We start from the raw sequence: 26,189 nt of genomic DNA on the forward strand, positions 1-26,189 counted from the left end.
ATTTAGTATGTATACCAGTAGTCTGCTCTGTTTTATCACTGAGTGGTATTCCATGGCATGGATATACCACAGGCTTTTAATCCATTCAACAATAAAGGACATTTGGTTTACTTTCACTTTTTGGTAATAGAAAGCTGCTATGAACATTCAGGTACAGGCTTTTTATGAATATAACTTTTTCATTCCCCTTGGGTAAATGTCTAGGAGTACAATTACTGGGTCACTGGAGAGTATATGTTTAACTTTATAAGAATCTGCCAAACTGTTTTCCAAAGGTACTTGTACCCTTTTCCAATCCTATTAGCAATATATGAGAGTTCCAGTTACTCTGTATCCTTGTTAGCACTTGATATTGTCAGTTGAAAAAAATGGAGCCATTTTCATAGATATGAAATGATAATCTCACTGTGGTTTTACCTTTTTTTTTTTTTTTTTTTTTTTGGCCAAATGACTAGTGATATTGAACATGTTTTGTGTGTGTGTGTGTGTGTGTGTGTGTGTGTGTGTTTTGCCATCCATATATCTTTGCTGGTGAAGTGTGTGTTGAAATCTATTACCCAGTTTTATTTTTCCTTATTGTTGAGTTTTGAGAGTTCTTTATATATTCAGCATACAAGTCCCTTATATGTATTTTACAAATATTTTCTTCCAGTCTGTGGTTTATCTTTTTATTCTCTCAACAGTGTCTTGTAGAAGCTTTTCATGTTGATAAGTCCAGTTTATAAGTTTTTTTTTTGTGGTCCAGCTTTTGGTATATTTTCCTTTTTGTTTGTTTTTTGAGATGGAGTCTCACTCTGTCACCCAGGCTCACTACAACCTCTGGGTATATTTTCTAAAATCTTCACCTACGCAAGGCTGTAAATATTTTCTTTTAAATTTTCTTTTGGAAATCTGTGTGTAGTTTAGGTTTTTCACTTAGGTCTGTGATCCATTTTGAGTTAATTTATGTATAAGGTGAAAGGTATGGGTCAAAGTTCACTTCTTTTCTCTTAAGGTTGTGTCTTAGAAAGCCAGCAACAATGTTGAGAAGGGATTGGAGAGACAAGAAAGTTGAATGTTTCTTAATTTATCTCTTGTTGTTCTAGGACTTTGCGCATCAGTAGATAAATGGAAAAATCATTCCCAACACAGGGACTGCTGGCATTTATGAATCAATTACATTGATTTGGCCAATATGAATGGTAAAATATTTAAAAATACATAATAATTAGCCTGTTGGACGTATGACTTAGTGATTTGGCTGTATAGATATAGCTTGAACCCTTCTTTTGACCCAAATTTACTCCCTTATTTATCACTTAGAGTTATAAGGAATTTAAAAGGAAGAATGTTTTCTCTTTTATGTTCTATGATTGTACATCTGAGTGAGACAATTGCTATTATGCTTTACTAATACTCCTGGTGGTGTCATGATATAAGGGAAGATGAATTTACTTTGACTAATGGATAAGAAAAATATCTGTTTTAAGAAAATCCAGGTGTTGGCTTATGAAAGATGAAATTCCAGAGACTCCTCATTTATGTTGTAGACAACAAAAATAATACATAAGCAAATGGAATTGAGGCAGGAGAATAGGGTCTGGAGTCAGGAAACCTAAGGCCATTTCACACTGACTTCCTAGAACTAAATTGAATGGAAAACCCTAACTTTGCACATCTTAGTAACAAAAGGACCAGGGGCTACTCCCTTTGCAAATCCCCACTTTTTCTGCGTGGCAGATGGGAAATTGAAAGTACTTCTGATTGGTTACTTTTTGCATAGGAGTGTAACTTTGTAACTTCAGCCTCTGATTGGTTGCAGATAGCAACCAATCAGACTGAGTGCCAGCCAAATCTTTGTTTGCATAGACGTTCAACTTTGTGACTTCACCTTAGTCTCGGAGGGCCACAACTTCATTTACATGAGGTGAACACAAAGTGGCCAACGGGAAATCTCTAGGGGGTATTTGGACCTGAGAAGATTCTATATCCAGGCCCTTGAGCTGCTGCCGCTGCCAGCTCCCACACTGTGAAGTGTACTTTCACTTTCAATAAATCTCTGCTTTTGTTGTATCATTCTTTCCTTGCTCTGCTGTGTGTTTTGTCCAATTCTTTGTTCAAAACGCCAGGAACCTGGACAACTTGCAGTCAAGACCCTCCACCGGTAGCAGAACTTCTTCCGCCCGTTCTACAACTTCATTTTTAATGAATAGTCTATGCTATTCTTGAATTTCTTTAAATTAAATTAATTCATTTAAAGTATCAAGTGGAAAGTAGAGAATAGGGGTTTAGGCTGTGGAATCCAAATACTCAGGTTCAAACCCTAGTGTCTCTAACTGCAAGATGGGAAAGCTCCTTAGATGCTGTGATCTCATTTCCTCTTCTGTAAAGTGTGAAAGGTGATATTTATACATATGGCTCTTGTGAAAATTAATTGAAATAATGCTTTAAATGCTTAACTAAGACTGATAAGTAGTATGTGATCAATAAATATCAGCTATTATTAGTAAAATTGAGAGCTTGCTTTAAGCTATTCTATGCATTGTGAAAGGATATAACCAGGAATAATACAGGGCTTCCTTCCTCAGGGAGTTTGCAATTTGCAACTCATTTGGGGATGCGGATGTGTAAAGAATGACCACTTAAAATTCAACCAGAGGCTGCTTTGCCTATGGAGTGGCCATTCTTTATTCCTTTACTTTCCTAATAAACCTGATTTCACTTAAAAACCAGAATGAAATAAGTGTTGTATTATATTTGTTAGATGAGGTGAGGCTAGAGTGATTATCAACCCCTGGGTGGATTAGAGGATGTTTCAGCCAAGGACAGTGTTTGACTTGGACTTTGGAGGAGGAGTAGGGGTCTCATAAATGGAGAAGCAGAAGAGAATGACTCACACATTAGTCCAGAAAGGATTTGGAGAAGAATTCTCTTGAGCTGAAGAAGGAAGGATAGGGGGTGGTGGGAAAGAAGTGATAGAAAAAGCAAGTAAAGAACAGATTTTAAAGGGACCAGAATGCCGAGAGGAGAGGTTGGGCTTGGGCTTCTCTTATTCACCATATTTTATACCTTTTTCATATTAGTTTTCAGAAAAAGCCAGCCTAGAAGACTACTCATGAAAGGTTTTATTTCTCTTCCTTTAAAAAAAATATAAAACAAAAAACAAAAACCACCCTTGTAAATCATTAACGGCCCATTTTAAAAAGGAGATTACAGCCTGGGAGTTACTGTTTTTCTGTTAGAGAAATAAAAAGGAATATATTGAATTATATGAAATATGAATTGGCCTCTGTGCTCCAGTACCTATCTGGGACAGATTTATAAATACTGAAATGATATAAATGATGGTTATTCAACCCATTTAACATTAGAGAACTTTTAATGGCAAAGCAAGGACACTGAAAGAAAAGTTTTAGGGAAAAATAGTGGTAGTCTGGAAATCTAAAAGTTATTCTTTATTCTTCCATATTGATTTACATCTATTTAGAACTCGAAGATTTTTAGTGTTCTGCCTACTCTGCCAGTTCTTGGAACATTTGCGGAACTGAGAATTTACTTCTTCGTTTATTACTTCCTAACTACATTTTAAAGGTAATAGTGAAATCTTAAATTATTCATTCTCTTTTCATTGTGCAATGTCATTGAGGTAGAACTAATATTCAGAGAATTAATTTCCAAGATTTTTAATTCTGAAAATGATACAGATTATTTTTCTCAAGTTTAATCTGATGTCTCCTAGAATAATACTGGGGAGTCATGCTGGGAACAGAAGATAAGAAATCATTCATATTCTAGATTAGACAAGCTATACTTTAATTAACAGGCTGCAGTTGGAAAAATGACTCCAAGAATTAAATGTGAAAACCAACTATTTCAGTGTTCCAAGAATATTTAATCCTCTTAGAAGAGTTTATCTATGTCACAATTGGGAATGATTTAAATTGTCTGTGGCATCTTTACGATATTATTGAAAATGGAAAAAAAGAAAAATGCCCACCCTCACAGGCTTTTTGCGGCAAAGTTTGGGGGCACCCACAATTTTAACTTCAGCATTGAGAGAGTCCCTCCCCATCTTAGTTGGCGTTGGCTTTCAGGGTTTCTACCAAGGCATTTCTTCAGGCTTACTCTCTAAAAAGATGTTCTGGTTTCATCAGAGCTAACCTAGCTAGTGTCCCATTTCCACGGGACTCTGATAAATGACTAGAACTTCTGCTAAAATAATTTCAGGGTCCATTTCATGCTGACTTCCTAGAACTGAATTGAAAGGAAAACCCTAACTTTCCAGGCCTAAGTAACAAAAGTAGTTGCAGAGGCTACTCCCTTTGCAAACCCCCACCTTTTCTGCAGCAGATGGGAAACTGAAAGTACCTCTGATTGGTTTGCGTTTTGCAACCAATCAGACAATTGCATAGGAGTGTCACTTTGTAACTTCACTTTAGCCTCTGACTGGTTGCTTCCCAGAACCAATCAGACATTTGCATAGGAGTGTGAACTTTGTAACTTCACTTCAGCCCCTGATTGTGGGCCACCACCTCATTTACATGAGGTGAACGCCTAGTGGCCAATAGGAAACCTCTAGGAGGTATTTGGCCCTGAGAAGATTCTGTATCAGGGGGCCTTGAGCTGCTGCTGGGGCCTGCTCCCACACTTTCACTTTCTATTTCTTTCACTTTTCTATCTCTGCTTTGGTTGCTTCATTCTTCCTTGCTTTGCTGTGGTTTGTCCAATTCTTTATTCCGAATGCTAAGAACCTGGACAACTTGCTGTGAAGACCTTCTACTGATAAAACCAGAATCCACAAGAGTAATAAAATAATTGTTTCATGCCGTCAAGTTTGGGAGTGGTTTGTTACACAGCAATAGCTAACCAGAACAAGATGGGAGGATTTATCTACACCAAACCTGTTTTTAACATTTTAGTAAGGTTGTAAAGAAAATTTGAATAGTATTATTTCTATTGTTTCAATAGCTTTAAATCATGATGGCAAGCTGTAGTTATTTGTTTACTGAAACTTCAGAGCAAAATAGACTAAGAATTATTGGAAATTTATACTTTTTTCATGTAGGATCAAATATCATGAGGCGAATTGTCATTTTCATTCCCACATCATCTCCTTAGATTTTGAGCAGAGGGGCTGGCTGTATTCCTGTTGGCTTCTACTTCTACAAGGAATGAGAATTAAGCCTCTCCATTCTTAATGTCTTCAGAGTGGGATCCCACACATGAACTGTTCTAGCAACTCCTCTCCCTGGCATTCAATCTTTCAGAACCAGTGGCAGGCAGAAAGCAGATGCTCTGTGCATAATTTGGGAAGAGACAGTGGAAGAATTTTATCACTTTGCAGCTCTAAAAGATACTTCAGACTATTGGCTTTTTCTGAACCCAGATGTTTCAGCTCTGTGGTTTACCCCCTTGTCTGTTCAAGAAGATTGTAAGATCTCTCATGAGCTTTCTCTCTTGAAACCTCGGGGCCTTTGCTTGAATGATTTATTTTACCCAGAATGGCTCCTTTCAATCCCTAGCCTTCTAAGTCCAGTAGAAATTCCACCTCCTTCATGAAAGTTTTGTGAGTTAGCGGCAGCACTTCTGACTTCTTAGCACTTTGTTGGCACTTCTTTTAGAATTCTTAACGCCGCCAATGCCTGTTTCCCTGATGAGATCGCAATGCCATTCTTGGCGGGGTTTCCATCTTGTTCTCCTTCCTGAACCCTACTGTGGTTTCTCAGGAAATGCTTGTTGAATTTCATAAGACGGCCCAGGGGAGTGCCAAAATTGTGCAATCAGAGTCAAGACACTTGGCTCCCAGTTTGAGGTCTGAGCCAGGTCTGTCAAGAGGAGATTCTGAAAATGGTCTTGTGACCCCAGAAGATTCTTCATGCTACTGGGCCTCCTCAGCTTGCTCCTTTGTAAAGTGAGACATTTAGAGCAGGGCAGTGGTTCCTAACTAGGTACATTTTTCAACACCACGGGTCTGATACATCCTTGGCTGTGCATCCTTGGCTGGATATACAATTTATAAGATGCCTTCCCATTCCAGAAATATACGTGGGCTGTTGGATATTGCTGTAGCCTGTGGAGTTAGATGGAAGGAAGTAAGCAGATTGGAATTACAGGTTAGGACTTCAGAGACATAACAAAAAAACCCTCTGAATAATAATAGCTAATATTTATGAACCGGGTGCTGTGCTGGGCTTGGAATGCGTTATTTTATTTACTAGGCACACAATGCCCTTATGGGGCAGGCACTACTCTTATCCCATTTTATAGATAAACTGGGGTTTAGTGAGGTCAAATAATGATCCAAGTTGCTGAACTAGGTTGCTGAGCACCGGAACTGAGATCAAACTCAGGCTCTCTGACTTCAGAACCTGTATTCCTAACCACTCCCTGGCTGCCTTTCTCTTAGTTTTTGCTTTTATTGTGTGGAACTGATCATATGGTTATTAAGTATTGACTTTATCAGTCTTTGCAATTCCACTCTATGTTCTGTATAATATTTGGTTACTGGTAGTAAGGAAGTGATGTTCACTTATAACAATCTTTTATAGAGATAGTACATGGAGGCATGGTTTGGCCATTTAATTTTTGAAAATTGCAGCATACCATACCAGATTCACACAAAGGTGGCGTCATTTTATTCTTTCACACATACAGTCATGAGTAGCTTAATGAGAGGGATAAATTCTGAGAAATGCATCACTAGGCAATTTTGTCATTGTGTGAACATCATAGAATGTACTTACACAAACCTAGATGGTATAGCCGATTGCTCCTTGGCTACAAACCTGTACAGCATGTTTCTGAACTGAATACTGTAGGCAATTGTAACACAATGGTATTTTTGCATGTAAACATACCTAAACAGAAAAGGTACGGTAAAAATATGGTGGTATAATCTTACAAGGAGCACTGTTGTATATATGGTTTGTCATTGGTGGAAAGGAATTTGAGAGGAATTTACTTTCTGAAGGAAATACCTAGAGTTAAAAGAACATCTGGTGTTACAAGGTCATCAAAGACCAGGAAATGTATCAAATCTTCTGGAAACTCACCCAGAGTTCTCATTAGTGATGAGGGAATTGCTATTCTGTAATTGCATAGATGGAACAATGATAACTCATATCCATTGCAAAATGTTTCACCCCACAGAGTGATTAAGCAATTGGTATTTATTGCACCCAAGATATTGTTCACGTTTCTATTTGTGAACAACTCCCATAACTACTCTTTTACTCCCCATTTCCTTATCGTTGCATAATTTCCAGCTGCATCTGTAATGCCTCTGCCTGGTTAAGTGGCTCTTGGCTCCTGCTGAGCATGACTGACAGGCTGAGTTTCCCCTCAGGCTCTTCTAGTGCCCAATTTCCTAGTCTCCGTTAGCAGAACTCCTTTGTCCTATACATACTTTGTCTTAAGGTCAGCTCTGCTCTCAGCTGTGCCCTATCTTCCAGTGGTTGCTCAATCTGGTTCCATTTGCCTCCATGACATTGCTAAAATCTCTTCCCATCTCTTGGATTCAACAGCTCGAAATCACATTTTTTTTTTTTCTATAGAATCATGACTTCCTTTCCCCCACCCCCAGAGTTTACCCTTAGACCTTGGTCATTTTTATTTTCAGCTCCAATCAGTTAAAATTCTCCTTTAAAGTGGTCAAGTGATGCTTTTCCTTCCAAGGAAGAGTGGAAAATGTCAATGGGTCTGGTGTGACTAGCACTTGTGCTTAGGGTCACAGGAAGGAAAGGCAATCGGGAAGGATTCCAGTAGAGAAGGCGGAGGAAGGGGCATCAGGCCACTGATCAGTGCTTCTGGCCTCCCACAAGTCTGCTGGCGATGCAGAGCACATGGTATAGGGGTCAGAATATTCCAGACCTGGCCATGAGAGAGCTCAAAGACATGGGCAAGTAAGTCCCTGCCATCTTAGAGCTGCTGTCTCTATGAGAGTGGCCCCCCTGGTGGCCCATCTCCCTTCCTTATATTATTGGGGCTCACAAAGTGCCTCACTAAAAAGTGTACTTTCCAGCCTCCTGGGAAGTTAGATTTAGCCACATAGGTCTGGCTTAGGAGAACTAAGTGAAGTTCTGTGGGGACTTAAGCAGAGGAGGCTGCTTAAAAGTAGGAGATAACCGAGTGCAGAGCAGCTCCCTTTTGGCCTTTTCCCTTCTTTCCTGTAACCTGGCATGCAGATGGTGGGATTTCCATAGTCGACTTGCACGATGAGGTGCTTGGTAATAGAAGTATAGTGTATTAGCTTATAGCACCTATAAGGTATTAGTGCACAGGGCCTAATAGGGCATTAGGGCACAGCGCCTATGGGGTATTAGTGTATAGCATCTATAGTGTATTAGTTTTCTGTTGCTACATAAGAAATTACCAGAAATTTAGTGGCTTAAAACAACACATTTATCATCTTACAGTTTCTGTGGATTTGGAGTCTGAGGATGGAGTCTCTGTTCAAGGTCTTGGGAGGCTGAAATCAAGGCGTCAGCTGGGCTGTGCTCTATTTTGGCAGCATTCAGTTCCTGGCAGTGGTGGAACTGAGGTCCTGTTTTCTTCTGGGCTGTTGGATGGGGGTCCACGCAGCTCCCTGGAGCTGCCCTCACATCCTAGCCTCATGGCCCCTCCCACATGGCTGCTTTCTTCTTAAAGGCCAACTGGAGAATCTCTCTTAGAAAGGCTCAAAAGCTACCTTCTAAGTTCCTTAGGATGAGCCCAATGCCTTTTAAGGGCTCACCTGGTTATCAGACCCACTCAGGATATTCTCCTTTTTAATTAAGTTAAAGTCAACTAATTTGGGTCTTTAATTACATCTGCAACGCCTCTTCCACTTTGTCATGTAATGTAACCTAATCATGGTGGTAAGATCCATCTTATTCACCATCCTGCCTGTGATAGAGGGGAGGGGACTATTCTGAACACCGGGGGCAGGAATCTTCGGACCATCTGAGTTCTGCCTCCTACACGTAAGATGGTGCAGTAGAAATATAGAGCCAGGCTCTCAGGAACTGTGGTGCCTCTTCGTCACCTGTAAGCTGTTTAACTCTGAATTTTTTTTTTTTTTTTTTTAGACGGAGCGATCTCGGCTCACTGCAATCTCCACCTCCCAGGTTCACGCCATTCTCCCGCCTTAGCCTGCCAAGTGGCTGGGACTACAGGCGCCCGCCACCATGCCCGGCTAATTTTTTGTATTTTTACTAGAGATGGGGTTTCACCGTGTTAACCACGATGGTCTTGATCTCCTGACCTTGTGATCCGCCAAATGAGAGACATGTTCTTGGTTTATTGAAGCCACTATATTCAGGCCTCTTTTACTAGCTGCTGAAAACAATACCTAAATTGATTTGATTCAACACTGAGGTTGGAGAAGCTATTTCTTATTTTGAGACAGGGTCTCACTTTGTTGCCCAGGCTGTAGTGCAGTGGTGTGACCACAGCCCACTGTAACCTTTAATTCTTGGCTCAAGAGATTCTCCCACCTCAGCCTCCCGAGTAGCTAGGACTACAGGCATGTGCCAACATGCCTGACTAATTTTTAAATTTTTTGTAGGAATGGGGTCTCGCTATGTTGTCCACGCTGGCCTTGAATGCAGAAGCTATTTCTAAGATTTAATCTTTCCCTTTCTTTGGGGGCATTCTCTTTGCTCTGTGTATACTGGCTGATGCCATGTTTGAAATTCAAAACTCTCTTGCTTGCCATTCATAGCTCTATGCATCCCAGGTGTACCTTGTAATTCTCCAGTGGTGATTCTATTTGTTGTAGAGAAGAAAGAGCAGAATTTGAAGTTAGAAGACCTTGCTCCCAGGGTGGGCTTCTTCATTGATCAGCTTTATAATCTTGAACAAGTTACTTCAATAGTTAAACTCCAATGCCCTTTAAGAAAATGAAGATAATAATCATACCTGTCTTGCCTACTGTATAGGATTGATGTGAGGAACAAATGAGAGAAATATGTGAAGGTGTTTTGAGCCCTGCAAATGCTTGAGCAAACGTTAATGACATGCCATGACTATCCATGCATTCATCTGTTCATTCTACAAACTTAATCTGAATGCATTATTTGTTAAGCATTGAACTGGTGCTGGGAATTCTAAGATTAGTAAGAGAGAGTTCCTGCCCTCACAGGGTCATAGTTTTTTGCGGTGGAGGGAGGGACAGACATATAAACAGTAGAGTATGAGATGTGCTAGGATAGAAGAATGTATGGATTAGTCCTAATCTAGACCTAAGGGGTCAGTAGAATCTTTCTAGAGGCTTGGGCAAATAAGAGATAGTCTGATGAATAAGTATTAATAATAATAATTACTATGCATAGAGTGTTTGTTATGTGTCAGGAACTGTTCTGTTATATGTAGCCCTATGATATAGGTACTGTTATTCTAGCCTCCATTTTGCAGATAAGGAAACTGAGGCACAGGATAATTAATTTGCCCAAAATAACACAGCTAGTAAGCTGGTGGAGCCAATCTAGGCTGATCCCATAATTGTTTACTCCAGAGCCTGATCCCATAACTGTTATGCACTGGACCAGGTGGGGTGGCCTGTCCAGAGAGATGTAACAGAAAGCCTGTTCTGTGGAGAAACTGCAAGTAGTTCATCAGGGTCCCAGCAATTCACCAAAAAGTAAAGATGGGGGAAAGAGGGAGTTAAGGGTACAAGGGCATAGAGAGGTAATATAAAATGGTATAGAGAGGTAATATAAAGGCCAGCAAGCTTTTATATTGCGCAAAGCGAAGCCAGGTAAGGGTCTTGGCCAGGGTTGTTCTTTGCAAAGATCACTGTGGCACAGACGGATAATAGGTTGGAGGGGTAATATTGGACACAGGGAAAATAGTAAGGAAGTGCTGGCAGCTGGGTTTAGGGGAATATTGATTCTGGGGACAAAGGTGTGGATATGTGACACATGAAAAAATTAGACAGGATTATTTGGGTGGTGGTTGACAGAAAAAGAAGAATCAAGAATGAGTTGTAGCATCTGGTTTTACCTGACAGAAGGGCCCTTTGCAGAGATGAATGCTAGAGGAACAAAAGGAGGAAAGGTGATGAGATTTGAATATATGGAGTGCGAGGTGCTTTTGATTCATGCAAATAGGCAGTGAATACAGCTGTGAATCTGAGAGACCTGGAATGTGAAGATAGGCTTGGGAATCATCAATATGTGGATTATAATAGAGGCTCTGGGGATGGATGAAATTGGCAAGGGAGAGTAATGTGGAGAGATAAGAACCAAGGACAGAAGTGCAGGGAGCACCCATCCTTGAAGTGTGAGCTGGGGGAGATGAGGTGTGCAGAGAGACACGAGGAACTCAAGAGTGCAGGGGAGTTAGAGATGCAAAAGCACTAAGTGGGTGGTTTCATGCAGAAAGAAGACTAGATGCACATTAAACAAATAGGACAAGTAAGCGAAGGAGTGAAAAATATTCATTGGACTTGCACAAAAAGATGAGCACAATTCCAGTAATTGCTCTGCATGGACATCAGGCTGCAGAGGGTTGAGAAATAAACGAGAGGTGCAAAGGTAGAGCTAATAAGTACACAAATGAACAAAACCAAAAAATGAGAAACAAGCTTTTTCTAGGACTTTGTGACAGAAGGAGGAAGTCCACAGGATAGGTGAAGAGGGTGTGGGATCCAAGGAGAGTTTTTTCTTTCTCTTTTCCTGTAAGATGGGGACATATGAGCAAGTTTTTAGTGTGAAGGAAAAGAACCACTGGAAAGAGCCTACTTGAGTGGGCCACATAGTGAGAGCCCATCTCTACAAAAAAATTAAAAACATTAGCAGGCTATGGTAGTATGTGTCTGTAGTACCAGCTACTTGGGAGGCTGAGGTGGGAGGATCGATTGAGTCTGGGAGGTCGAGGCTCAAGTGAGCTGTGATTGTGCCACTGCAGCCTGAGTGACAGAGTGAGACTCTGTCTCAAAAAAATATAGTGCGGCTAATATAAAGAAAGAAGGATGATAAGGTGAGGTTTCCTGGGGAGGCTGAGGGAACAAGGTTCAGCAGCTGAGTGAGAGGATTCATCATAGGGAGAATATTTTCTTCCTTTAGATGGGGAGAGAGGAAGTGCTCCCTAGGCTCCCACCCACCACCCACCTGATTCTGCCATGCCCAGGACACTGACCTCCCACACCAACCTCTGCCTTGTGCTGTTGTCATTCAGACACGTGCCAGTATGCATCCATTCAGCAAATACTGGTTGAGTACCTACTAGGAGCTAGCCCCTTTTTGAAATGCTGGAGATACATTAGTGTTTACAGCAGACAAAAATCCCAGCTCTTGAGTTTACCTATTCTGGTGGGAGGGCAGAGGCAATAAAATAACTGAGTAAATTGTGCAGCATATTAGAAGTTGATAAGGCCTAGGCAGAAAAATAGAAATGGGAGAGAGGATTGAAGGGTCTCCCTGAGAAGGTGAGACTTGAGCAAAAATATGAAGGAGGAAAGAGACAAAGTCCTGCCTATGTTTGGAGGAAGAATATTCCAGGCAGAGGCAATAGCAACTGCCAAGGTCCCAAGGCAGGAGTAGGCCTGGCATCTCTGAGGAGCTGAGTGAGTGAGCAGTGAGGGCTGAGAGGTAATGGCTGGGTGGAGTTGCAGGACACTTAGGACCTCGTGGGTCACTTAAAGGATGTTGACTTTTATTCTGAGATGGGAGACCATTGGAAGGTTGTGAGCAGATGACTGATGTAGGTTTTCTTATGGTTTAAAGGATCGCTCTGGCTGCTATGTTGAGGATTGACTGTGGGGAGTGAGGAAGTTGGGGACAAGTGTGGAAGGTCGGAAGCCAGTGAGGAGGCCATTGCAACAATTCAGGTGTTGAATGATGTGGCTTGGGAGAGTTGCTTTAGAGGAGATTATGAGCAGTGGCTAGACTTTGTATATATCTTGAAGGTTGAACCAGAAGGGTTTACTGACTGTTTATGAGGAAGACTCCAGAACTTTTGTCTTGAATAATCAGAAAGCCTCTTATCTGTTCCTTGTGAAAAAGAAGCTGGTTTTAATTTTCTTTGTATGTTTCATAGTTCCAATTGCAGTTTTGGGTGAATTTCAAGTTTTTGGTAAAAACTATTTAAATTTAATTGAAAGATTTGTAGCCCTCTAAACTCATGCCCTATGGGATGATTAAAGTAGCTAATTTGTTGTTTTAAATATACCTTTTCCCTAAACTCAACACTAAATCTCTCAAAGTAACATCTACTTTCTGGAAGCAAATGGGACTTGTATGGTGTGACTCATAGGTAGGGATTGCTTGGGAATTTTGGGTGGAGGAGAGAAAGGAAAGAGTTGGCCCAAGGGGGCACCACATTGGAAACCTGGAGCAGCTGAGGGCTCTCAGCTGAGAGGTGATTGGCAAAGTAAAGTGGGAATCTGAAAAACAAGAAAGGAAACCAAGATTGATTTTTTCCCTAATACCTTCAGTGTCTGACAATGTGTATTCTGACAATGTACATGCCTCTGTATGGCTTGCAAACAACAAGGACTTTGTTGCATCTTAGATTCTTGAATTACAAGCAGAAGGAAGACAACATTTGGAAATGTGTCCTACTTTTGCGTTCTCTTAAAAAAAAACTATGAAATCTTTTCTTTCCCCTCATGGTTCTAGAACTAATGTGCCAGTCACCTGTGTGTTTGCTCTCAGATCCATCCCCACTCTTATCTTTGACTGTTCCGAACTGCAGGTGGCTTCCACTGCAGACTTCACTTCCCAGCTCCCTTCCCCACTGGCTCCAGGCTTAGTGGGTGTGAAGCACTGCAGGGGATTGCAGGGTGTGAAGTGCTGTACTGAAGAACAAGGGTATTTCTTCCCCTCTGTCTTTGCTTCAAGTGATGTTCCAAAAGTAGCTATATTTTCTCTCCTAAAAGCCACAGATACCACTGAGTGGCTCAGACTAGTGGCTCTGTTAATATTACCTCTTCTCTTTTCTCTCCCACTTCTTGGTACTAGCTTCTTGATTCTGCTAATTGCTGGACTGCCCTATTGCTTCCTGTTACCTCATTGTTTCCTGTTACCTCTCATAAAAGCTTTGTAACTTGTTCTCCATATTAAATTCCTAATATTGAGCTACCTGGTATGTGCTGTTTTCTTAGTTGGAACTTGACTGACAAGTGTATTTATTGTTGAAATTTGGCAAGAGGAGAGTTTTGTAGAACATAGAAGAATATAAAATCACCACTAATCCCACTATCCAAAAGTAGCTATAGTTAGTGTTTTGGTGTGTATCTTTCCAGTTTATTTTCATGTGCATAAAAGCATTTTTTCTTTTTGTTCACAACTTTGGAGACATACTGTACTCTTTGCTTTGTAATCTTTTTTTCCCATTTGATATATTGAAAAAATTTCTAAATCATTTGGTATTCTTGTGTAACATGATTTTTAAAAATGGTTAGTTCTGTGACTTCAAATAGATATACTAGAATTTATTTAGTCAGTGGACCACTGTTGTTCAAATCGTTTCCAATATTTTGCTATTATAATACTATATGCAATTTTGGGGGTATATTTCTAATCGTTTCCTTAGAGTAGATTCAAAAGGTAACTTCTACAAGAGCAGAGGTGTTATCTGGCCTGCCCGCTGATGAATTCTCAGCGCCTAAAGCAGTGTGGGAAGGGATACGTACAGTCTAGGGACCTCATTCATGTTGACCTGTCTCTCTTTTGGGGGCCAGGGCTGATTCATCACACGGAAAGTAGTCAGCTCAGAACTGGCTGGCTGCCTGATGTATTGTACAGGATGGAGCCTCCAGGCTACCACAGCTGCTGGGATTCATTCAGCTGGTGGAATTTGCCTTTTGTAACCGAGAGCCAGCTGGACTGGGAGTGAAGGCCAGGGCCTTGTGGATTCCTGTGAAGTCCACTCCTGTTCCCCCAGGACATCCGTTGGCTGCTCTCCTGAGGTTCTGGTAACCATGTTGTGTCAAAGCCCAGGCCCTGCCCCAGCTGGACGAAGCCTGCAGGGGTGGAGATGGAATTTTCAGGCCCCTTCAACTCTGAACCCTTAAAAACTGAGATTTTCTTAATTTTAGGCTTTCAACTACACTCTTAAATTTACTATTTTGAGGGTTAATTCAGGTATCAAAGAAAGGCTTGATTACCAAGTAGATGGTAATTCTGTCCTTTTCGGTAAAGGAAGTTTAACTTAACCTTTACCAAGTTGACCAGCTCACAAGTTTTTTTTTCTTCTTCAGCAAATGAGGCACCCCAGGAAGCTGGAACCTGGTCTTAACATTTATCTTTGGTTTGCCTAAGACCAAATAAATGACTTTATGCCCCAGGCTAAATAACAACAACATGCCAATAAAATAAAAACCACAAAGACAAAGTGCAATGTGGAGGACATGAAGGTTTCATGCTAGGAATTAACCTAGAACATGAAGATGCATCCAGAGATCTCCAGTTCTGAATACCCTGGTCACTGTAAACAAGTTCCAGATGATTTAAAGTACTAATTGAATTTGATAATTGTTTATTGATCACATAGTATATACTCTGTGTCAGAAGCTGCCTCTAAGTAGTTTCACCTTAAGCAGAAGGGATTGAGGTACAAATTCACATGTCAGTAAACACTAAAGGGCTTAGTTAGGAGCCCAGGATTGCATTGCCTGGGTTCTAATCCTGGCTCCACCATTACTCGCTGTGTGATCTTGGGGAAGTTGTCAGCTCTTCCTTGGCTTCAGTTTCCTAGTCTATAAAAAGGATGTAATATCCCACAGAGTTATTGGGAGAATTAAATGAATTAACATATATAATGTATTTGAAACACTGCCTGGGACATGGCATATCTGCTTTGTTGCTCCACAGCTTCTCTCCAATGCCAAGTTTTCCTCTGGGTTGGGGTGGGGTATGACTGGGGTAATTGTTGCCTAGCCATTTATTTGGTGTGTGTCCCCTGCATCTGCAGGGACTTCCTAGCTTCCACCTCTTTGTAGCTTCCTAAGCTTTCACTTGAAATACGTGACCTTTGGTCAATTCCCAGCTTGCCCCTCAGTGAGGGGTTAATGCAACACACTAGGCTAGGGAATGTAGAAGATAGGGAATTGTAAGGAATGGTCTTTCCTTGATATGCTCAGCCTGTGAGGGTCTAACATACCTGGTCCAGGAAGAGATACCTTAGAGAAGGATGCTGGCATTGGTATGGGGTTCCTTAAAATCATTGAAAGCAGGCCTAGTCCCTGAGAATGATTCTTAGCAACTGGACAGTCTGCCAATATGAGGACGATGTACTCAAGACAATCCAGCCTTTCATCCAAATTCAGGAATCTTTGGACGCTATCCCTTGGGAGATGATCATTTAATTTCTGCTCTAACATTTTATTCATTTGTTCATTCACTCACTCACTGGGCTAGGCCAGTCAAGGGGACTTTACCACTTTGACCTATCAGAGCGTAATAAATTCTCCCAAACAACTTCCAGCAGGTCTTTCTTATTCTGGTTTTTCATACAAGTCAAATCTCTATTTTATATATTTAATGGCATACATTATCTTCCTGAATCTTTTCCTTTTCAGACTCATTTGTTCTAGATTCATATCATTCAACAAAACATGGCATGATTTCCACACTCTGACATTCTGATTGCATTGCTTGGGAAGATTCTCAGTCTGGGAATCTCCTTAAAATGCAGCACAGATGATGGCTGAGTAGGAACAGCTCCAGTCTGCAGCTCCCAGCGAGATCAACGCAGAAGGCAGGTGATTTCTGCATTTCCAACTGAGGTACACAGCTCATCTCATTGGGACTGGTTAGATAGCGGGTCCAGCCCACAGAGGGTGAGCCGAGGCAGGGTGGGGCGTTGCCTCATCCGAGAAGTGCAAGGGGTTGGGGAACTCCCTCTCCTAGCCAAGGGAAGCCATGAGGGACTGTGCCATGAGGAACAGTGCATTCCAGCCCAGATACTGTGCTTTTCCCACAGTCTTTGCAACCTGCAGACCAGGAGATTCCCTCGGGTACCTACACTATCAGGACCCTGGTTTTTAAGCACAAAACTGGGCAGATGTTTGGGCAGACACTGAGCGAGCTGGAGAAGTTTTTTTTCATACCCCAGTGGCACCTGGAATGCCAGCCCCTGGAAAGGGGGCTGAAGCCAGGGAGCCCAGTGGTCTAGCTCAGCCGATCCCACCCCCACGGAGCCCAGCAAGCTAAGATCCACTGGCTTGAAATTTTTGCTGCCAGCACAGCAGTCTGAAGTTGACCTGGGATGCTCAAGTTTGGTGCGGGGAGGGGCGTCCACCATTACTGAGGCTTGAATAGGTGGTTTTCCCCTCACAGTGTAAACAAAGCCGCAGGGGAGTTCCAACTGGGCAGTTCCCACTGCAGCTTGGCAAAACTGCCTCTCTAGATTCCTCCTCTCTGGGGAGGGCACCTCTGAAAGAAAGGCAGCAGCCTCGGTCACAGGCTTATAGATAAAACTCCCATCTCCCTGGAACAGAGCACCTGGGGGAAGGGGCAGCTGTGGGCATAGCTTCAGCAGACTTAAACATTCATGCCTGCTGGCTCTGAAGAGAGCAGTGGCTCTCCCAGCACAGTGTTAGAGCTCTGCTAAGGGACAGACTGCCTCGTCAAGTGGGTCCCTGACACCAGTGCCTCCTGACTGGGAGACACCTCCCAGCAGCGGTCAACAGACACCTCATACAGGAGAGCTCTGGCTGGCATCTGGCAGGTGCCCCTCTGGGACAAGGCTTCCAGAGGAAGGAGCTGGCAGCAATCTTTGCTGTTCTGCAGCCTCTGCTGGGTATCAACCCAGGCAAACAGGGTCTGGAGTGGACCTCCAGCAGACCTGCAACAGAGGGGCCTGACTGTTAGAAGACAAACTAACAAACAGCATCAACATTAACAAAAAGGATGCCCACACAGAAACCCCACCTGAAGGTCACCAACATCAAAGATCAAAGTTAGGTAGATCCACAAGGATGAGGAAAAACCAGCGCCAAAGGGCTGAAAATTCAAAAACCAGAATGCCTCTTCTCCTCCAAAGGATCACAACGTCTCACCAGGAAGGGAACAAAACTGGATGGAGAATGAGTTTGACGAATTGACAGAAGTAGGCTTCAGAAGGTGGGTAATAACAAATTCCTCCGAGCTAAAGGAGCATGTTCTAACCCAAAGCAAGGAAGCTAAGAACCTTGAAAAAACGTTACAGGAATTGCTAACTAGAATAACCAGTTTAGAGAAGGACATAAATGACCTGATGGAGCTGAAAAACACAGCATGAGAACTTTGTGAAGCATACAGAAGTATCAATAGCTGGATTGATCAAGTGGAAGAAAGGATATCAAATTGAAGATCAACTTAATGAAGTGTGAAGACAAGATTAGAGAAAAAAGAAAGAAATGAAACAAAGCCTCCAAGAAATATGGGACTATGTGAAAAGACCTACGTTTGATTGTTGTACCAGGAAGTGACGGTGAGAATGGAACCAAGTTGGAAAACACTCTTTAGGATATTATCCAGGAGAACTTCCCCAACTGAATAAGACAGGCCAACATTCAAATTCAGGAAATACAGAGAACACCACAAAGATATTCCTCGAGAAGAGAAACCCCAAGACACATAATCATCAGATTCACCAAAGTTGAAATGAAGGAAAAAATGTTAAGGACAGCCAAAGAGAAAGGTCGGGTTACCCACAAAAAGAAGCCCATCAGATTAATAGCGGATCTCTTTGCAGAAACCCTACAAGCCAGAAGAGAGTGGGGGCCAATATTGAACATTCTCAAAGAATTTTCAACCTGGAATTTCATTTCCAGCCAAACTAAGCTCATAAGCGAAGGAGAAATAACATTTTTTACAGACAAGCAAATGCTGAGAGATTTTGTCACCACCAGGCCTGCCTTGTAAGAGCTCCTGAAGGAAGCAGTAAATATGGAAAGGAAAAACTGGTACCAGCCACTGCAACAACATACCAAGTTGTAAAGACCATCGACACTATGAAGAAACTGCATCAACTAATGCACAAAATAACCAGCTAGCATCATAATGACATGATCAAATTCGCACATAACAATATTAACCTTAAATGTAAGTGGGCTAAATGTCCCAATTAAAAGACACAGACTGGCAAATTGCATAAAGAGTCAAGACCCATCGGTGTGCTGTATTCAGGAGACCCATCTTGTGCAAAGACACACATAGGAAGTTTACCTTAACCTTTACCAAGTTAACTAGCTCACAAGTTGGTTGTGATGGAGGAATATTTACCAAGCAAATGGAAAGCAAAAAACAAGGGTTGCAATCCTAGTCTCTGATAAAACAGACTTTAAACCAACAAAGATCAAAAAAGACATAGAAGGGCATTACCTAATGGTAAAGGGATCAATGCAACAAGAAGAGCTAACTATCCTAAATATATATGCACCCCATACAGGAGCACCCAGATTTATAAAGCAAGTTCTTAGAGACCTACTAAAATACTTAGACTCCCAGACAATAAGAGTGGGAGACTTTAACACCCTACTTAGCACCCAGATTCATAAAGCAAGTTCTTAGAGACCTACAAAAAGATTTAGACTCCCACACAATAATAGTGGGAGATTTTGACACCCCACTGTTAATATTAGGTAGATCAACAAGTCAGAAAATTAACAAGGATATTCAGGACTTGAATTCAGTTCTGGACCAAGCAGACCTAATAGACATCTACTGAACACTCCACCCCAAATCAACAATATACATTCTTCTTAGCACCACATCTCATTTATTCTAAAACTGACCACATAATTGGAAGTAAAACACTCCTCAGCAAATGCAAAAGAACAGAAATCATAACAGACAGTTTCTCAGACCACAGTGCATTCAAATTAGAACTCAGGATTACAAAACTCACTCAAAACCGCACAACTACATGGAAACTGAACAACCTGCTCCTGAATGACTACTGGTAAATAACATTAAGGCAGAAATAAATAAGTTATCTGAAACCAATGAGAACAAAGACACAATGTACCAGAATCTCTGGGACACAGATAAAGCAGTGTTCAGAGGGAAATTTATAGCACTAAATGCCCACAGGAGAAAGCGAGAAAGATCTAAAATTGACACCCTAACATCACAATTAAAAGAACTAGAGAAGCAAGAGCAAACAAATTTAAAAGCTAGCAGAAGACAAGAAATAACTAAGATCAGAGCAGAAATGAAGGAGATAGAGATACGAAAAACCCTTCAAAAAAATCAATGAATCCAGGAGCTGGTTTTTTTTTTTTTTTGAAAAGATTAACAAAAATAGACCACTAGCCAGACTAATAAAGAAGAAAAGAGGAGAATCAAATAGACACAATAAAAATGATAAAGGGGATATCACCACTGATCCCACAGAAATACAAACTACCATCAGAGAATACTATAAACACCTCTATGCAAATAAACTAGAAAATCTAGAAGAACTGGAAAAATTCCTGGACACGTACACCTTCCCAAGACTAAACCAGGAAGAAGTCGAATCCCTGAATAGACCAATAGCAAGTTCTGAAATTGAGGCAGTAATTAGTAGCCTACCAACCAAAAAAAAAAAAAAAAAAAAAAGCCCAGGACCAGATGGATTCACAGCCAAATTCTACCAGAGATACAAAGAGGAGCTGGTATCATTCCTTCTGAAACTATTCCAAACAAAAGAAAAAGAGGGACTCTTCCCTAACTCATTTTATGAGGCAAGCATTATCCTGATACCACAACCTGGCAGAGGTACAAAAAAAAATTTCAGGCCAATCTTTCTGATGAACATCAATGCAAAAATCCTCGGTAAAATACTGTCAAACAGAATCCAGCAGCACATCAAAAAGCTTATTCACCATGATCAAGTCGGCTTCATCCCTGGGATGCAAGGCTGGTTCAACATACACAAATCAATAAATGTAATCCATCACATAAACAGAACCAATGTCAAAAACCACATGATTATCTCAATAGATGCAGAAGAGGCCTTTAATAAAATTCAACACCACTTCATGCTTAAAACTCTCAAACTAGATATCGATAGAATGTACCTCAAAACAATAGCTATTTATGACACACCCACAGCCAATATCATACTGAATGGGCAAAAGCTGGAAGCATTCCCTTTGAAAACCGGCAGAAGACAAGGATACCCTCTCTCACCACTCTTGTTCAACATAGTATTGGAAGTTCTGGCTAGGGCAATCAGGCAAGAGAAAGAAACAAAGGTATTCGAATAGGAAGAGAGGAAGTCAAATTGTCTCTATTTGCAGATAACATGATTACATATTTAGAAAACCCCATTGTCTCAGCTCAAAATCTCCTTAAGCTGTAAGTAACTTCAGCAAAGTCTCAGGATACAAAATCAATATGCAAAAATTGCAAGCATTCCTATGCACCAATAACAGACAGACAAATCATGAATGAACTCCCATTCACAATTTCTACAAAGAGAATAAAATACCTAGGAATATAAATTACAAGGGATATGAAGGACCTCTTCAAGGAGAACTACAAACCACTGCTCAAGGAAGTAAAAAGACACAAACAAATGGAAAAACATTCCATGCTCATGGATAGGAAGAAGAATCAATATCATGAAGATGGCCATACTGTCCAAAGTAATTTATAGATTCAGTGCTATCCCCATCAAGCTACCACTGACTTTCTTCACAGAATTAGAAAAAAACTACTTTAAATTCCACATGGAACCAAAAAAGAGCCTGTATAGCCAAGACAATCCTAAGCAAAAAGAAAAAAGCTGGAGGCATCATGCTACCTGACTTCAAACTAATACTACAAGGCTACAGTAACCAAAACAGCATGGTACTGGTACCAAAACAGATATATAGACCAATGGAACAGAACAGAGTCCTCAGAAATAACACCACACATTTACAACCATCTGATCTTTGACAAACCTGACAAAAACAAGAAATGGGGAAAGGATTCCCTACTTAATAAATGGTGTTGGGAAAACTGTCTAACTATACGCTGAAAACTAAAACTGGACCCCTTCCTTACACCTTATACAAAAATTAACTCAAGATGGATTAAAGACTGAAATGTAAGACCTAAAACCATAAAAAACCCTAGAAGAAAACTAGGCAATACCATTCAGGATATAGGCATGGTCAAAGACTTCATGACTAAAACACCAAAAGCAATGGCAACAAAAGCCAAATTTGACAAATGGGATCTAATTAAAGAGCTTCTGCACAGCAAAAGAAACTATCATCAGAGTGAACAGGCAACCTACAGAATGGGGGAAAATTTTTGCTATCTATCCATCTGACAAAAGGCTAATATCCAGAATCTACAAAGCACTTAAATTTACAAGAAAAAAACAACCCTATCAAAAAGTGGGTGAAGGGTATGAACAGACACTTCTCAAAAGAAAATATGTGGCCAACAAACATGAAAAAAAGCTCATCATTAGTGGTCATTAGAGAAATGCAAATCAAAACCACAATGAGATACCATCTCATGCCAGTTAGAATGGTGATCATTAAAAAGTCAGGAAACAACAGATGGTGGAGAGGATGTGGAGAAACAGGAATGCTTTTACACTGTTGGTGGGAGTGTAAATTAGTTCAACCATTGTGGAAAACAGTGTGTTGATTCCTCAAGGGTTTAGAACCAGAAATAACACTTGACCCAGCAATCCCATTACTGGGTATATACCCAAAGGGTTATAAATCATTCTATAAAGACACATGCACATGTATGTTTATTGCAGCACTGTTCACAATAGCAAAGACTTGGAACCAACCCAAATGCCCATCAATGATAGACTGGATAGAGAAAATGTGGCATATATGTACCACGGAATACTATGCAGCCATAAAAACGATGAGTTCATGTCCTTTGCAGGGACATGGATGAAACTGGAAAGCATCATTCTCAGCAAACTAACACAGGAATAGAAACCCAAACACAGCATGTTCTCACTTGTAAGTGGGAATTGAACAATGAGAACACATGGATACAGGGAGGGGAACATCACACACTGGGGCCTGTCAATGGGTAGGGGTTTAGGAGAGGGATAGCATTAGGAGAAATACCTAATATAGATGATGGGTTGGTGGGTGCAGCAAACCACCATGGCACGTGTATACTTATGTAACAAACCTGCATGTTCTGCACATGTATCCCAAAACTTAAAGTACAATAAAAAATGCAGCACAAAGATTTAGTCTCAACACTCCATATGCAGAATAAGAGTCTCCTTGATGGATTTACTAATAGAGCCTAAGACTGTTTTAGCTTTTAAAGGAAAATTTTAAATGAGTCATTATTTGCCCAATTTTCTTCCACACGATAGCTATGTAATTGACTTTGTAAATCTGTATGTAACAGTTTAATTTCACTGCAGCTCACTTATCCTCTGATGTAATTTTGAATTTGCCAGTTAGAGGTATTTTTGGTGCCCATAATTTCGATAAGCATGAAGATGAATAAGAAAGACAAGGACAGCATATTCCAGCACCCCATTACAAATTTTGCTCTGAGATGAATACCCATCTACTAATCAACACTCTTTGACTTTGGATTCAACCAGCTGATTCTTCCTACAACTCAATCTATAGTTGCTACTCACGTGTCTGATTCAGTTTGGGTTGCTGTAACAGAATACCATAGACTGAGTGATTTAAACAACAGAAATGTATTTCTCGTAGTTCTGGAGGCTGGGTAGTCCAAGGTCAAGGCACTGGCAGGTGTCTGGCGACATCCTCTTCCTGGCTTGCAGTTGGCCATTTTCATATTCTCCCCTCACATGGTTGGGAGCAGAAGGAGAGGAAGCTCTCTCATGTCTCTTTCTATGAGAATATGGGCACTAATTTCATCATGACACCTCAACCCTTATGACCTAATTGTTTCCTGAAGGCCTCATCGCCAAAGACCCTAACATTGGAGATTTAGGCTTCCAAATGCAAATGTTGGGGAGATGCAAATGTTCAGTCCATAGCACTAATTTTGAAGCTCTTCACTTAGTAGGGCAACATTGGAAAAGTTATGTATAATAACTTCTCTGAACCTCACCATCATCATCTGTAAAGTGGAGGAAAATCTACCTTGAAGTGAGGGCTAAGATAAATTATAGCAAAGGTTTATCACAGTGTCAAGCATTTAATGTCAGTTATTTAATATGTTATTTCTCCATCTTGTCCACTAGATACCACAAAATTGATCTGAAATTTCATTATCACAGTTTCAATATTTTCCTGTCTTTGGTCTTTTGGAACTTTCCCTTTTTTTTTTTTTTTTTTTTTTTGAGACAGAGTCTCACTCTGTCACCCAGGCTGGAGTGCAGTGGCATGATCTCACTGCAAGCTCTGCCTCCTGGGTTCACATCATTCTCCTGCCTCAGCCTCCCGAGTAGCTGGGACTACAAGTGCCTGCTACCATGCCCAGCTAATTTTTTGTATTTTTAGTATTTTTAGTAGAGATGAGATTTCACTGTGTTAGCCAGGATGGTCTCGATCTCCTGACCTCATGATCCACCTGCCTCGGCCTCCCAAAGTGCTGGGATTAGAGACGTGAGCCACGGCGCCTGGCCGAGCTTTTCCTATTTTTAATGACTTTTAAAGGATTAATTGGCAATGATCTTGATATGAGCCTAGAGATTTGTTTAACAACTGAGAGCAATTATGGCTTCCTATAGAGCACTAGATTAGCCTAGTGACTAATACAAATAATGTCATTAATTTGGGTGCTGGGGAGAGGAACTCCACAAGAGTTGAGAATCAAACCTGGAAGTCGGACAGTAGCTTTTTTTTTTTTTTAATGTGGTATGCAGAAACGGAAGACCATGCAGGATAATTTTTATTAGATTTTATTACAGAACATTTAGCAGGAATGTTATTGCTCAGATTGGGGTGGGTGATTGTTGCATTTACTTGGACATTGTTTATCTGATAGTATCATCATGATTAGGAGGTTCTGGGATCAGACTGCCCTGGCTCCATCATTTGCCAGTGTGTGTAAGGTCACAGCTGGAACCTTGACTGAGTCTGTTTGCTCGTCACTTGAATGATATCCAGAATATAAGATGGCTTGAGGATGATGGGAGAATGTGTGTCTGAAGCGCTTATCCTGGTTCCTAGTCCATAGTGATGGACTCAATAAATGGTAGCCGTGATTTTAACTATGGTAAGAGAAAATTTCACAAAGGAACTGGCCACTGAACACCACTAAAAATTTAATTATTGCCTTTTTTTACAGCAGGCAGATTATATGAATACTTGCTTTCTTTTCTCTCAAGGGTGTAACACTGTGACTGATGAAAAGAGAGTTTTCTATCGGTGACTCACAGACTTCCCTTTCACTGGAATCCAGCTTATTAGCTGCATGGTTATCTTTGGAGCCAGGAAAATGTCCTGCACGTAACACTGCCATCAAGCAGAGGAGACATGTTTCTCGGCCTCCCCTCTCTGGGACTTAATAGCTTCTGAAGGCTAGCCTTTACTGACTCATGAAGCTGTGTCCGCCTGGGGTCAGTGGTGGAGACACTGCATTAACCCCAGCAAGCGAGCCATCACCAGAGCTTTGCACAGGGAGACACCACATAGAAAGGCAGGTGAGGCAACACACACACCATCCCCAGACCGCCATGGGTCCCCAGAGACAGGAAAAATACGTGTTTTCTTAAAGAATTAGAAAAGAAAACCTCTTGCTTTTTTCTGTGTGGCTCATTGGTAGGAGATATCAAATTCTAACCCTTGTTTTCTCTTTTACCTCTCTGTCTGCTAAAAAGCACTCCTTAGATCCAGTATCTAGGATGGTGAGCCTCCTGGATGCAGTGCTGCAGTGGCCACTGCTGGGTCAAAAACAAACACTGGGAAAGGAGGAAAATGATGTTTTTCTCTCTTTCAATAAAGCATTTGAAATCTCTAGTTCTGTTTTCTCCTTTCTCTCTCTGGTGTCCCATGTATGCAGTGATGAGAAAGGAAGTTCTTCCATCTGGTGTTTGTGACTCAATTATTCCTAACCCATTTTTATGTTGTTCTATCAGTAGTAGTTCCCCAGGTGCAGGTCACCTTCCTCTCTTATGACTCCCTGTACTCCAGGCTGTTTCTGGGATAGGTGTTCATTGTTGGGGAGAAACTGTACTCTCAACATTAGCAGAGAACATTTATTGTGTGATTGTAAATTGGTCCCTAGAGAGGTCCTGGGACATTTTCTTAGTGAGCCAATGCTGACTTCTGGAGAGCATTCCTTAGTAGGTGTCAGGATCAGCTTCATAATCTATTCTAGAACTTTGTTAAGCTCAAGCTTTATGATAATGTG

General features: G+C 41.0%; 1 long non-coding RNA gene across 1 annotated transcript; it reads left to right on the forward strand.

Annotated features, from left to right (window-relative positions):
- The first annotated feature begins 1,845 nt into the window (after positions 1–1,845).
- Positions 1,846–25,795, forward strand: LOC129009887 (uncharacterized). Its single transcript, XR_008492863.1, has 4 exons — positions 1,846–1,906; positions 3,467–3,570; positions 16,481–16,687; positions 25,165–25,795. It is a non-coding gene; the product is annotated as an uncharacterized LOC129009887 (long non-coding RNA).
- The last annotated feature ends 394 nt before the right edge of the window (positions 25,796–26,189 follow it).

This window comes from Pongo pygmaeus, chromosome 10 (genome assembly GCF_028885625.2).
Source record: "Pongo pygmaeus isolate AG05252 chromosome 10, NHGRI_mPonPyg2-v2.0_pri, whole genome shotgun sequence".
Lineage (NCBI taxonomy): Eukaryota > Metazoa > Chordata > Mammalia > Primates > Hominidae > Pongo > Pongo pygmaeus.